Below are 12,887 nucleotides of genomic sequence, written 5' to 3' on the forward strand. Positions count from 1 at the left end.
GTAGTAACTTTGGTTACAGCCTTCCTGGAATGCCATAGCTTGCATTTCTGTTGTAAATCTTTTCTTACAAATATGTGTCATTTGAATATTTACCAAGTACATTCACACAGTAGCCCTGCAGATAGTTATTATATATTGAGGTTTACAATATACAGAAGGTTCAATGCATGGAATGTTTTGGAACCTGAGAAAATAACATATTCAGGGATAAATATGCACAATGTGTGCTGCATATGAATTGAATAAGAATTGTGCCACATATGATGATTTGCATTCAGGAAGGATCTTGATGACAGATAATTAACAAATCTAAATTTCAATATCTCAGACTGCCACAATAATACAGCATTAATTAGCCAGTTGACAATAATGTGTATAGCACACAATAGTTTTCCCTAAACATTCACCTCTTAACAACAGGAAGCATTCATTCATTCACACAAATATAACTCCTAAATCATGAAGAGCTTTTCAGATTGGTTCAGAACCTACTGGTGGAATCAATGGGCTCATGTCAGGAACACACCCTGAGGACACCAGTCTATCACAGACCTTACTCATCTGGACATACCGGTGGATATTTCGCATAGACAATGGACCTACCAAGAAGTTTTGAAATCAGAGATTCCGAAGTAAACCCACAGAGACATGTGGAGAACACAATAAATGACTGAGACAGTGATGCAGGTGAAATCCAGGACCTTAAGACTCTGGACCTGTTTGGCAGAAATCTACATGCTAAATTACATCATTAAATTACCATTTGGTGCAAAGCTGTTGTACTGACCAACACTGGAAACAGATAGCCACAAATGATTTTATGATTGTTTGACAATGGAAATATTTAGATTAGGGTGGTACGGTTGCGCAGCAGGTAGGTGTCGCAGTCACAAAGCTCTAGGGACCTGGAGGTTGTGGGTTCGATTCTCGCTCTGGGTGACTGTCTGTGAGGAGTTGGTGTGTTCTCCCTGTGTCTGTGTGGGTTTCCTCTGGGTGCTCTGGTTTCCACCCACAGTCCAAAAACACATGTTAGTAGGTGGATTGGTGACTCAAAAGTGACGGTGAATGTGTGTGTGTTTCCCTGTGAAGGACTGGTGCCCCCTCCAGGGTGTGTTCCTGCCTTGCGCCCAGTTATTCCAGGTAGGCTCTGGACCCACCCCGACCCTAAATTGGATAAGCGCTTACAGATAAAGGATGGATGAGTGTTTATGTTATATGTTAATATACAATGACGTAATAATGAATTATGCTAATTTTCTTACACACCCATGCTATAGTCCTGATATATAGAGAACCCTACAAAATGAACTATTGTTTAAGTGATTTTGTGCCTGTGTTTTCACTAAAATAAAAAAAAAAGATTCAGCTTACAAAATTCTAGCCCTGTCTACTTGATTTCAGACACAATAAGGCAGCCAAGCAGAACAGGGGTTATTTTTATTTAAAAAAAACAGGCAGTTTAAAATAGTAAAAGAGAAACGTTGAAGGAAACTGTCAGCAAAATGGTTTAGGTTTAAAAAACTACTTTAACCTCCAACGTAAAATATAGCTCGAGGGAAACAAAAAGGAAAATTCGGAGTAGTATATGGGCCCTTTAAAACACTGTCCTCAATCGTTGAAGATTCTAAGTCGGTGAGAGGGCGCCCTCTTGTGCTTCACGAGTCCCAGAACCCTGGGCTTCAGCTGTGTGTGTGTGTGTGTGTGTGTGTGTGTGTGTGTGTGTGTGTGTGTGTGTGTGTGTGTGTGTGTGTCAGTCCGCCGAAGGCGGTGTGGAAAAAGTTGCCTCCGGCAAAAAGCTCTTGGCGGCGCAAAGACAGGACAAGCGGGCGTTAAAAGTAAGACTCGTCTCTTCTAAAGTCCACTTTTAATCGAATTCGATACGTATCATGTGTTTGAAAGACTTGCAGATATGCAGGCGAGGTGTTCTCCGACCTCTAGCCGGGATTGGAAGGGTGGGACAGTGTTGTTTGGTCGTTTTTTTTTACACCCAACCTACTATGACTGTTTAATATCATAACATTGTAAACAAATGTTTAGGGATATCAAAACCTCTCCTGGCGTGTACCGTTCAAAGTGAAAAAATATAGTCATATGATTTTAAGTTTTTCTTCTCAGACAGACCTGTATTAACTTCCTTTTTTCCAAATAAGGTTCATTTGAGTCACCAGGATCTTGGTGTCTGAGAGGCTTATTGTTTCCAGTGTTCCTGTGTTCTTGTGATGGTACAGGTCTTTGTTTTAGAAGAGACAATGGTTTGTGAACATCATTCCTTTTGACATGATAACCATCTAAATGCAATGAAGTTCAAATACCCCCAGTAAGCTTTACTTATATATAAATTATATAAAAATAATAAGTCGTTCTTTAAATAGGTTTGGGTGTATAAGACTATTGAGATTAGATCAGTTCTTCTTCATGTTCCATATATTCTGGAAGTTGCCATGATCAAGAGAATAACAAAAGTTAAACAGATGATTGCCATGTCCCAGAATAAACCCAGATTAAGATTGAAGAACAGCAGTGTAATCCAGGAACAAATGTGATCAATATCTGAAAAACAAGCCTTACAATTCAGAAATAAAGCCCAACTGACACTGAAACATAATAACAGATCAAAATCAGATCAAATTATCACTTTGTTTTCATTTCATCATCTCCACTGGTGGTGTGGGTGCATGTTGTAGTATAGGAACTATTGCTATTGCAGATCTGTTGCTTTGCGTGATTGTTAAACCCATTTTCACTCTGTTCTTCAATGGTCAGAACCTCCACAAGACCACAGAATAGGAATTGTTTGGGTGGTGGATTATTCCCAAAGCTGCAGTGACACTGACTTGGTGGTGGTGTTTGGGTGTGTGTTACCCTGGTAGGAATGGATCAGACACCGAGGTGCTGCTCAAGGTTTTAAACCCCTCACTGGTGCTGCTGCAGTCACACAGCTCCAGGGACCATGTATGAGGAGTTTGGTGTGTTCTCCCAGTGTCTGTGTGGGTTTCCTCCGGGTGCTCTGGTTTCCTCCCACGGTCCAGAAACACACGTTGGTAGGTTGATTGGCGATTTAAAAAAGTGTCCCTAGGTGTGAGTGTGTGTTGCCCTGCGAAGGACTGGCGCCCCCACCAGGGTGTGTTCCTGCCTTGCGCCCAATGATTCCAGGTAGGCTCTGGACCCACCATGACCCTGAACTGGATAAGCGGTTACAGATAATGAATGAATGAATGAATGAATGATTGTCTGATGCACACATACCAGTCACAACACACACTAACAGACCACCACCAGGGCAAGCAAAAAAATGGAGAGCAGCCTTTGGACTACAGTGTAACAGTTTTTTAATTGTAGAAATACAAAGTGTCTCTGTATGGTCAGTGGAGCTAAAAAAATGGACATAAGTGACCAAACATGAATAAGGTGAATCAACCTTTTAACAAGCATATATATTTATATGTAAATATTATTGTAATCTAAGGGCGGCACGGTGGTGCAGCAGGTAGTGTCGCAGTCACACAGCTTCAGGGACCTGGAGGTTGTGGGTTCAAGCCCCGCTGCAGGTGACTGTCTGTGAGGAGTGTGGTATGTTCTCCCTGTGTCTGTGAGGGTTTCCTCCGGGTGCTCCGGTTTCCTCCCACAGTCCAAAAACACACGTCGGTAGGTGGATTGGCAACTCAAAAGTGTCCGTAGGTGTGAGTGAGTGTGTGTGTTTTCCCCTGTGAAGGACTGGCGCCCCCTCCAGAGTATATTCCCGCCTTGCGCCCAATGATTCCAGGTAGGCTCTGGACCCACTGCGACCGTGAATTGGATAAGCGGTTACAGATAATGGATGGATGGATTATTGTAATGTGTTTTTTCTGTTTACATTTTAAAATGTTCTTAATGCTTAATTTTTGCTGAAAATATGAGAGAAATGTAGGCATTCTATGGCTTAAAATTAGTTTAAAAATATATGCATTTTTCTGTTGTTTATTTTTTGAATCGTTCACTTAATGCTAAGTTATTGTCTAATTATTTTCTCATAAATACCATATAAATAATTCTCACAGGTCATTCTGTTGTACAAGGCCTGTTATGATTCTTCATAGTTCCTGCTCTTTGCTTCTGGATTGCCTTATTCAGCTCATATCCCTAGTTTTCAATGTGCTTGTGAAGGGACTGGGATAGTCACTATAAAATATTGCATCTGTGAACAATTATATGTAGATTTAAGATCTAGTCATTGCACATAGGTCTAATATACCTGAAGTTACAAGAAAGGTAGGGCATTTGAAAGACAGACAGCTCATCTACTTTTGTTGGTGTGTAGGTTGTGTCTATTTGTGGTTTACACCTGCAGTTGTGCAGAAATGATCCTTAGAGAAAGTTGTCTCTAAAATTATCTTTCTCACTGTGTAGGGGGACAGAATACACTAGTGATCTCTTCCAGGCTGTTTGAAATGGTCTTAGTATATAATGAAGGATATTTTCAGATGAGTGGCTTTTTATATAGCCAAGTTTCTTAAATGAATGGATGACTAAAATAGTTTGACAGAGGCCACAGCAAATTTTTGTCAACATTTACCTTTGTTGATTTATATGCTTTTTAATGTTTAATTTCCCATAAAACCAACTATTGCATACAAGTAATTCACTTTTCAGGAGACATATTTAGAAAATATTTAGAAAATTTAGAAAATTGGAATGAAAAAATGTTAAAAAAAAGGTAATAATGCAATCAGCTTCTAAGACTGACATTGGGAAGTGCAGACTTCTGCAATTAAAACCATTTTGATGGGAATCGGAGCATTAATAGATCATGATAACAGATGGACACTAAATAATAAGTAAAGTAATGCTAATAATACTAAATGATAATAATTCTGGAGGATGTTGTTTTTATTTATGCTTTATCTACAGATCAAAGTACATTTTTCAAATCATATTTTTAGATATTCTTCTTAAATTCTAAAATTATTGACCCCTATGACTCCTATTTCTCTTGTCATTTTTCAAACTAACAAAGACCATTCTAAAGCTTTTCACTCAAGTTTCCTCATTGTTGACTCAAAAACATTACTCAGGATTTTGCAGTGTTAAGGACCTTAGAGGCTTTGCAGACAGCTATTCAAAATAATGTTTTGCTGAAGGCATTGGGTGTTACAATGTTTGAATTAAGCTTTTATATTCAGAGTAGGCTGAGCTCAGTACGTGCAAAAGGCACGTACATGTGGAAGCACTAAACCTTACTTTTCAGATAAACTCTTTTTAACGATGTTGTTTTACATCGTTAACCACAACAACTCTCTCCTGTTTTTCAGGAACATGGCCTCTACCATTGTATGAAGTTTATACTGTATCTATAAAATGGAAAACCCACTGATGTTGAATCTTTTTAGTTGGAGTCCATTTGTACGTGTCTAAACACAAGCTGTGCTTTGTGCAAATTAAATGAGATTATGTACTTTTCAGAACAATCTCTATTTTGTTTGGCTGGTTGTCCTGGGCATGTGAAGAAAGCTCTTGCTTGTGAATGCAAAATTACATACCCAGTGTTTGGCACCTGCATCTGTGTTGTTTAATTAAGTTTATCTTTAACAGTGTCAGATGGGTATTTTGCAGCAAAAGCAGCACTACTGTGGTAACTTGCATAAACAATTCAAAGAGAAATTCTCAAATTTTTCAAAGATGCTGCATAATTAAAAGTTAAGGTCTTAACAATATCAGTCATTCATCAAAGGGAAGCAGAAAATTAAAGAATTTAAACACTGAAAGATACCGCACAGAAATTGCTGTGATGACTAAAATATTGTTTCATAATAGATTCTTGATAAGGTTTTGGCATAAAATGCATTCATGTTAGTGAAGTGCACGCTGGTTGATATAATGAAAAATTGTCCCCAATATTGTATATTTTCTGGAAAAAACATATATTTCTATTATATTATGATTTCAGTGTTGCATATAAAACTGTAAAAACAAGTGTTAGTTCACTAGTCATTATAGATAATGAATAAAATGTCTATATCTGTGTAGGTCTTATCCCCTGGACCTGATCATCTTTGCTGTAATTATAGATAATTTCCACTCCTGTGGGTTTTCTCTACAATTAATAGTTTCACAGCAAACAACTCAAATTGACCTGGTTTACATGTCCACAATTAATTTATGCAGCTGTATATAATAATTATATGGAATTTCAATTCAACAGTTTGTCAAATCGTGTCCAGTAACTAATTGTGTTCAGTAATGTCAGCAGAGATTTTTGTAGCTATACGTCTGCACCAAAAGCCACATAGAGGTTTAATTATCAGTTATTTTTAAGAGTGACCAGTTATTGTTGGCATACAGTTGTTGTAGGCATGCACTGATATTGGAAATATGGGTCGATCTGGGTCAATATCTGATGTTATGTGTGTCTATCTTAAAGCTAACAAGTTAGCTTTAAACCAACTGTATGGAAAAATATAATGAAAGGTATCTTCTGAGAACATTATTAGCCATATTTAACTTGTATAACTGGTCTTTCACTTTTGCTTTTGAGATTTTGGTTTCTTTACATTGTATGGAGTCAACAGAACAAATGAAGAATAGGGAATGGGACTCCAGTTTAATGGGACAGATTGAATGGTAAGGAAAACTATGCCAGCTGCTGCACTGATATATTAGTTCTGACTCATATATTCTCTCTCTCTCTCTCTCTCTCTCTCTCTCTTTCTCTCTCTCTCTCTCAGACAGGCTCTCTCCACCTTATATACTCTGTCCCTCCCCCAGTGTGTCCTCCTACCTCCCCCTTCTCTGATACATCCCCTTTCCCTCCTCCTTCTCCTCCTCCTCCCTCTCTTTCACTAAACAGGAGGTGCTTTCACTGCATGAGAGAGAGAGCGAGAGAGAAAGAGAGAGAGAGAGAGAGAGAGAAGAGAAGGTTGCCGGCTAATGTGCAGCAAACACAACAGGATCTATTGAACGTGACTTCTAGACTGCTGGCAGTGGAGGAGAGTCTTGTCCCTGAACCCAAGGCAGGAGTCATTGTCTTGAGTAAGTAACTTAACCATTCACACAAGCCATGTATATTAATCTTAATGGAGCTGTGTACAGGGCACTGCCGCATACGTTTTGTTGATTAGTTCTCATACCGCCACTGGAGTCTTATTTGCTTTCACAATAGAAGAGAAAGACTTTCGTATCAATTTTGACATCATCAGGTTTACTCACTTATTGAACGACTGATTGACTATAACTCCAGTTTTGCTGAATGGAAAATCAGGGAGAATGTGTGCCTTTAAACAATCTGTATGTTTATTATTATTATTTGTTTTGTAGATGTTTATGCTACTCATTATATGGATCTCTTGAGAAAAACTTGCATCACTAGAATAGTACCTTACCTGTAGATTATTTTACAGCATTGTTGTTGCTACATTTGTCATTTACATTTTAGAATTAACAGAAATTGTGCATTCCTTGGTGAGAATGGGGGCCTGATTTCACCTTGAAATCCACAAAATATGTAAAACATCTGGGACTCCAAGACCTTTGTGTAAGAACGTATTTATGCTAATTTACCACTTGGGACAGGTGATCCATTCAACTGTCACCAAGTTGGCAAAGCACAAGGCAAACATTATCACTGGTGTCGTATAAAATACCTGGCTCTCACACTAACGTCACAATAATTCAGGGTCAGGCCCTTTGACTTACACATGTTGTTGAAAAGTTATGTTCTTTGAGAATTTCAGGAACATGTAACCAATCGATTATTTACTAATTTATTTCTTTCTCTTTTCTTGTGTCTTTGATCATTTTCTATTCTGTATTCGTTGAACATTCAGTTTTCCACTGCAGTCGTGGTTACTAGGTTCCAGACTTAGTTGCTAAAAGTTGAGAAAAATTTAATCAGCATTCACACGGCATGGACCAGACAGCCCCTGTGGTGTAGGAGACCAGCAGGCCTATACAAGAATCCCCTAAACATGTGTTTACAACACTGCAGTTTTAAATAACACAGCTGTTAATCTTCCCCATTTGTAGCATTTTAGAACACAGTCGTGCAAAAGGGCTTGAAGGCATATAAAGTTACATTTTACAGTCTTCAAAGATCAACTAAAGCCCAGATCGTGGGAGACAGAAGGATCAGCCTAATCACATCAGTCTGAAAATTGATTCTATTTTCTGTGTCCCCACTATGTGACTAGTAATAATTTAACTAGGCTCTTTAATTTTTTTTAGATAGTGATTATCCACCATACAGAGCAAGCAGAATATTCCAGCTGAGTATATATATACTGTACCACTCCAACCTTTGCATACTCCTAATTTAGTGACTAAATGTTAACAACACCGTGACCCTGGAATGGACAAGCGGAAAAGATGATGAATGAATGAATGAATGTTAACAATAAATCTTGTGCAAAATAAACTACTTACCAAAGACATCAATGTTCCTTTATTAATTTCCTGTCAAACCGGCAATTGAGTGAAAAGTGCCTTCGCTATAACCTCCAATTCTTACTTTTATTTTCTTTAAAGAAATCTGCAGATATATTTTCCACACCTCTGAAGATCCATCTTAGAAGCTGCTTGCATTTTCTGCTTCATGTGATCCAAGTAATCCCAAACACATTCACTACCACTGAGCCTTGGGCTCTGGTGCAGCTTATCCATTATTTTGAGACCACCAGCAGCTTCTTTGTTTGATTTAGAAATCCTTTCTTTTTTTCCCCACCATGATGATGATGGGGATGATGATAATTTAAAGTTGGTCTCTGACTTTTGCACAGTACAGCAGTCTGACATTACCTCTTTACACTCAGACCACTCCATTTCGGATGAGAGAACTTTATAACTTTAAACGAGATTTCTTTAAACAACTTTTCTACTTGTCCAAACATATTGACCTGTTTAACCTGAACATAATTTACCTGCTGTTGTTTCAGTGTTTCAATGGATACAAGTGGTAAAGTTAGGGTCTTTAGGTGATGAATTAATTTAGTGTAAAACTGTGGTATGAATCATTAGTAGGGGGCTGAGGCACTAATTTCATTCATTCATTCATTATCTGTAACTGCTTATCCAGTTCAGGGTCGCGGTGGGTTCAGAGCCTACCTGGAATCACCCTGGAGGGGGCGCCAGTCCTTCACAGGGCAACACAGACACACACACACACTCTCACACCTACGGACACTTTTGAGTTGCCAATCCACCTACCAACGTGTGTTTTTTGGACTGTGGGAGGAAACCGGAGTACCCAGAGGAAACCCACGCAGACACAGAGAGAACACACCACACTCCTCACAGACAGCCACCGGAGGAAACACACGCGGACACAGGGAGACCACACCAACTCCTCACAGACAGTCACCCAGAGGAAACCCACGCGTACACAGGGAGAACACACCACACTCCTCACAGACAGTCACCCGGAGGAAACCCACGCAGACACAGGGAGAACACACCACACTCCTCACAGACAGTTACCCGTAGCGGGATTCGAACCCACAACCTCTAGGTCCCTGGAGCTGTGTGACTGCGACACTACCTGCTGCAGCACCTTGCCGCCCCCGAGGCACTAACTTGTGCATTATTAATAGTAATCGTCTGATAAAGAGTCTGAAAACTGATCAGAACACCAAAAGTCGGTCAGGTTATACATGGCATTATTCTGTTTTCTTAAAGTAGAGACATTAATCAAATAGCTGTTGAATTGCTGTAGGTGTATAATGTGATAATGATAATATTTATTATTATTATTTAATTTATAATTGTGTTTTTCTGGTACTAACACAACACAAACCTACTGCATTTTCCATTCCAACAAAAGTGTAATTAGACTTTTAATTTGATTTAGTGCAGCATTGGATTTCAAATCGTAAATATATCCTTACATTACTATTTTTGCCCTATCTCCCATTCCTTTATGTGGTCCTCAAAAAAGGGCTTGAATCTCAGTGAAACTTTGTGATCTCTGAACAAACTGTTTTACTCTATAAGGTCAAACGAAATGGAACACCTGCTTATGGGAGAGGTTGTGGTTTAAAGTTAATGTTTAAACATGTATCTGCCCTTCTGAACACGTGCTAGAGCTAGTATACTGGTTTGGGCTAAATCTCAAATATCACATTAATCCCTAAATAGTGCACTACATACATCTTGCCACAAAAGGCTTTTACATAGTAATATTGCACTACTTGTCGAAGTTAGTCTTACAGACTATGAATTGATGCCAATCTCTTTTAGGCATACAACAGACTTGACTATAGAAGCCATTTAATAATTGACCTATGTAGTGTAGTAAGAAGTGCAGTTTTGAGATTCATTTGTGATGAGGTGGTGTTTTATTGGGAGGTGATTTCTTGAAACTGTGTCATTTGCCCAGTGCATGTTCGGATATGTTAAGTCATAGCAGTGATTAAGATAGATAAAATAATTATTTTACGCAATTCTCTTTGTGATCTCTGCACTTTTTTTTTTTCTTTGGCTAGGCTTAATATTGAGCCACACGAGTGTGGTTCAGTTCATTTTGCTCTATGAGGCCCCCTCTGATAAAGCAAGGATGAATAAGGCCAAAAACAGTGACCAAGGAGAATGGCTTTTTATTGAAGTTATTATATATTTATAATGCTTACTTGCAAATATAAATGATGTTATGGAAATCTTCTATATTCTGGCCCTTTGCTCTTTGAAAAACATATACAATACAAACTAAATACTTAAGTCTATAATAATTGTGATTACCTAGTTCATTTTAATCTGTACATTTTGTTGATCTTTTGCTCATTTGGCTTCTCATAATTTTGGATTGTGATAATTTGTCAATGTTATATTTTTACTCTCTTTTGCTCTCTTGAAACTGTGTAGTGTCCTTTAGTTGCTTAAAAAAATAAATAAATAAAATAATAACAATAATAACGTTATCATGGGCGGCACGGTGGCGCAGCAGGTAGTGTCGCATTCACACAGCTCCAGGGGCCTGGAGTTTGTGGGTTCGATTCCTGCTCCAGGTGACTGTCTGTGAGGAGTTGGTGTGTTCTCCCCGTGTCTGCGTGGGTTTCCTCCGGGTGACTGTCTGTGAGGAGTTTGGTGTGTTCTCCCTGTGTCCGCGTGGGTTTCCTCCGGGTGCTTCAGTTTCCTCCCACAGTCCAAAAACACACGTTGGTAGGTGGATTGGCGACTCAAAAAGTGTCCGTAGGTGTGAGTGTGTGAGTGAATGCATGTGTGTCTGTGTTGCCCTGTGCAACTCTTATTCATTATATAGTTCCATTCACCTATAAAACACCATCTCACCAAGACCGAATCTCCACAATGTAGTGCACTACATAGTTCATGATAATGTAATGGGTTTTATAGCCAAACAGTGCATTGTATGCATAAGACTGATTAATATTCAGCCATAGTCTCATTCATTCTAGTCAATGCCCATATGCTGTTTTGAGCTATTGACATTTAAAGTTTACATGCAGCGAATACAATAAATGATCTATTGCCTCAGTAGCCTGTGTAAAGTATAGGCATATCCCCACAAAAGGAGAAGAGTGTAGCCAGGCCTAAATCTTGCATCTGAAAAGTGCTAGATATCAGTTTATATCAGTTTTATTACTTTATTACTTTCTTTCAGTTTGAAAGCTACAGAATCAACATGTGCCTGTTAGTCATCACTTATTCAGTGATTACAGTTATTTGTCTTTGTGGGAAACAGGAACATGTTTTTACATATTTTCTGAACATTATTAGAGTGATTTTGCTTGGAGACCTTAAATGAGATCACGCTGGAATTGCTTTGTGTAGACCCAGTATAAAATGCTCACGATTCATATAATACCTACCCCAGTTTGAGAATATAATCCTATTCAGGCAATCCTGGATACGGTGTCTGTGCTTTGTTTTTGGGTTCTTTTTTTCATGCAGTTATTTGTCCTTGAACACCTTTGGCAGTTCTGGCTGTATACAGCTAGGGAGAGCGTGCGGGATAGCATGTAGGCAGTGGACACTGTTTGTTAGCCAACACCAGTGAGATAATGGACTGATAGCTTCAGGCTTATCTCAGAACTGAAACACAGGTCCTGAAGACATCCTTCAGTATTTACTCTAACCATGTAGGCTCCATGACCTCATACAGAGCTGAAACCACAAGAATCAATAACTATCATTACAGTAAATTAAATATAATCATTACAAAATATTTGATCTATTTTATACATATTTATTGAAAAATAAATAAACTACTTAAAATATCAGAAATAATAGAAAATAAATTCCAGCTGATCAATATATGTATTTAATATAAACCTAGCAATAAAACGAAAATTAGAAGAATTTAAATAAAAGAAATAAAAACATATGATATTAGCTTATACTCCCACCTTAGCTTATATATTGTACTCAGTGCTTCTGGTTGGCCTCAAACCGCAACCCTGAACTGGATAAGTGGTTATAGACAATGAATGATAATTTCTTGTAAGTGTAGATTAAAAATATATTACTTTGCAATTCATACAAAAACATTTTTGTGAAATCTGATTTCTTATTGCTTTATATTAAATGACGTGGCCTTGGATTTATTGCAGCTGTTATCTTAATTCCACCACACCTTTGCTGTACTGTACAAACAATTGATGTCTTCCAGACATCAGGAAAAGCTGCTGGTGAAATACATGACTGCTAGGAAACTTGTAATGGGATTTCCTTCTCACTATGTGCCGTCTTCCTTCTCCTAAATCAGTAATTTAGCTTAGGAGTGGGCTGAGAGAAGAGGAAGATGATTGTTTCTCATGTAGGAGCATAATATGTTTGTTTACACTCAGATGCAAGGGGTGGGAATTATGACAATGTTTCTTGTAATCATCATTTAAAAGCTTGGAGCAGCAGTGCATGTCATGTCATTGCTCAGTAGATGTTTGGAAGGTCAGATATACCGCTGCTGA

This window comes from Hoplias malabaricus, chromosome 16 (assembly GCF_029633855.1).
Source record: "Hoplias malabaricus isolate fHopMal1 chromosome 16, fHopMal1.hap1, whole genome shotgun sequence".
In the NCBI taxonomy this organism is placed as follows: Eukaryota; Metazoa; Chordata; class Actinopteri; order Characiformes; family Erythrinidae; genus Hoplias; species Hoplias malabaricus.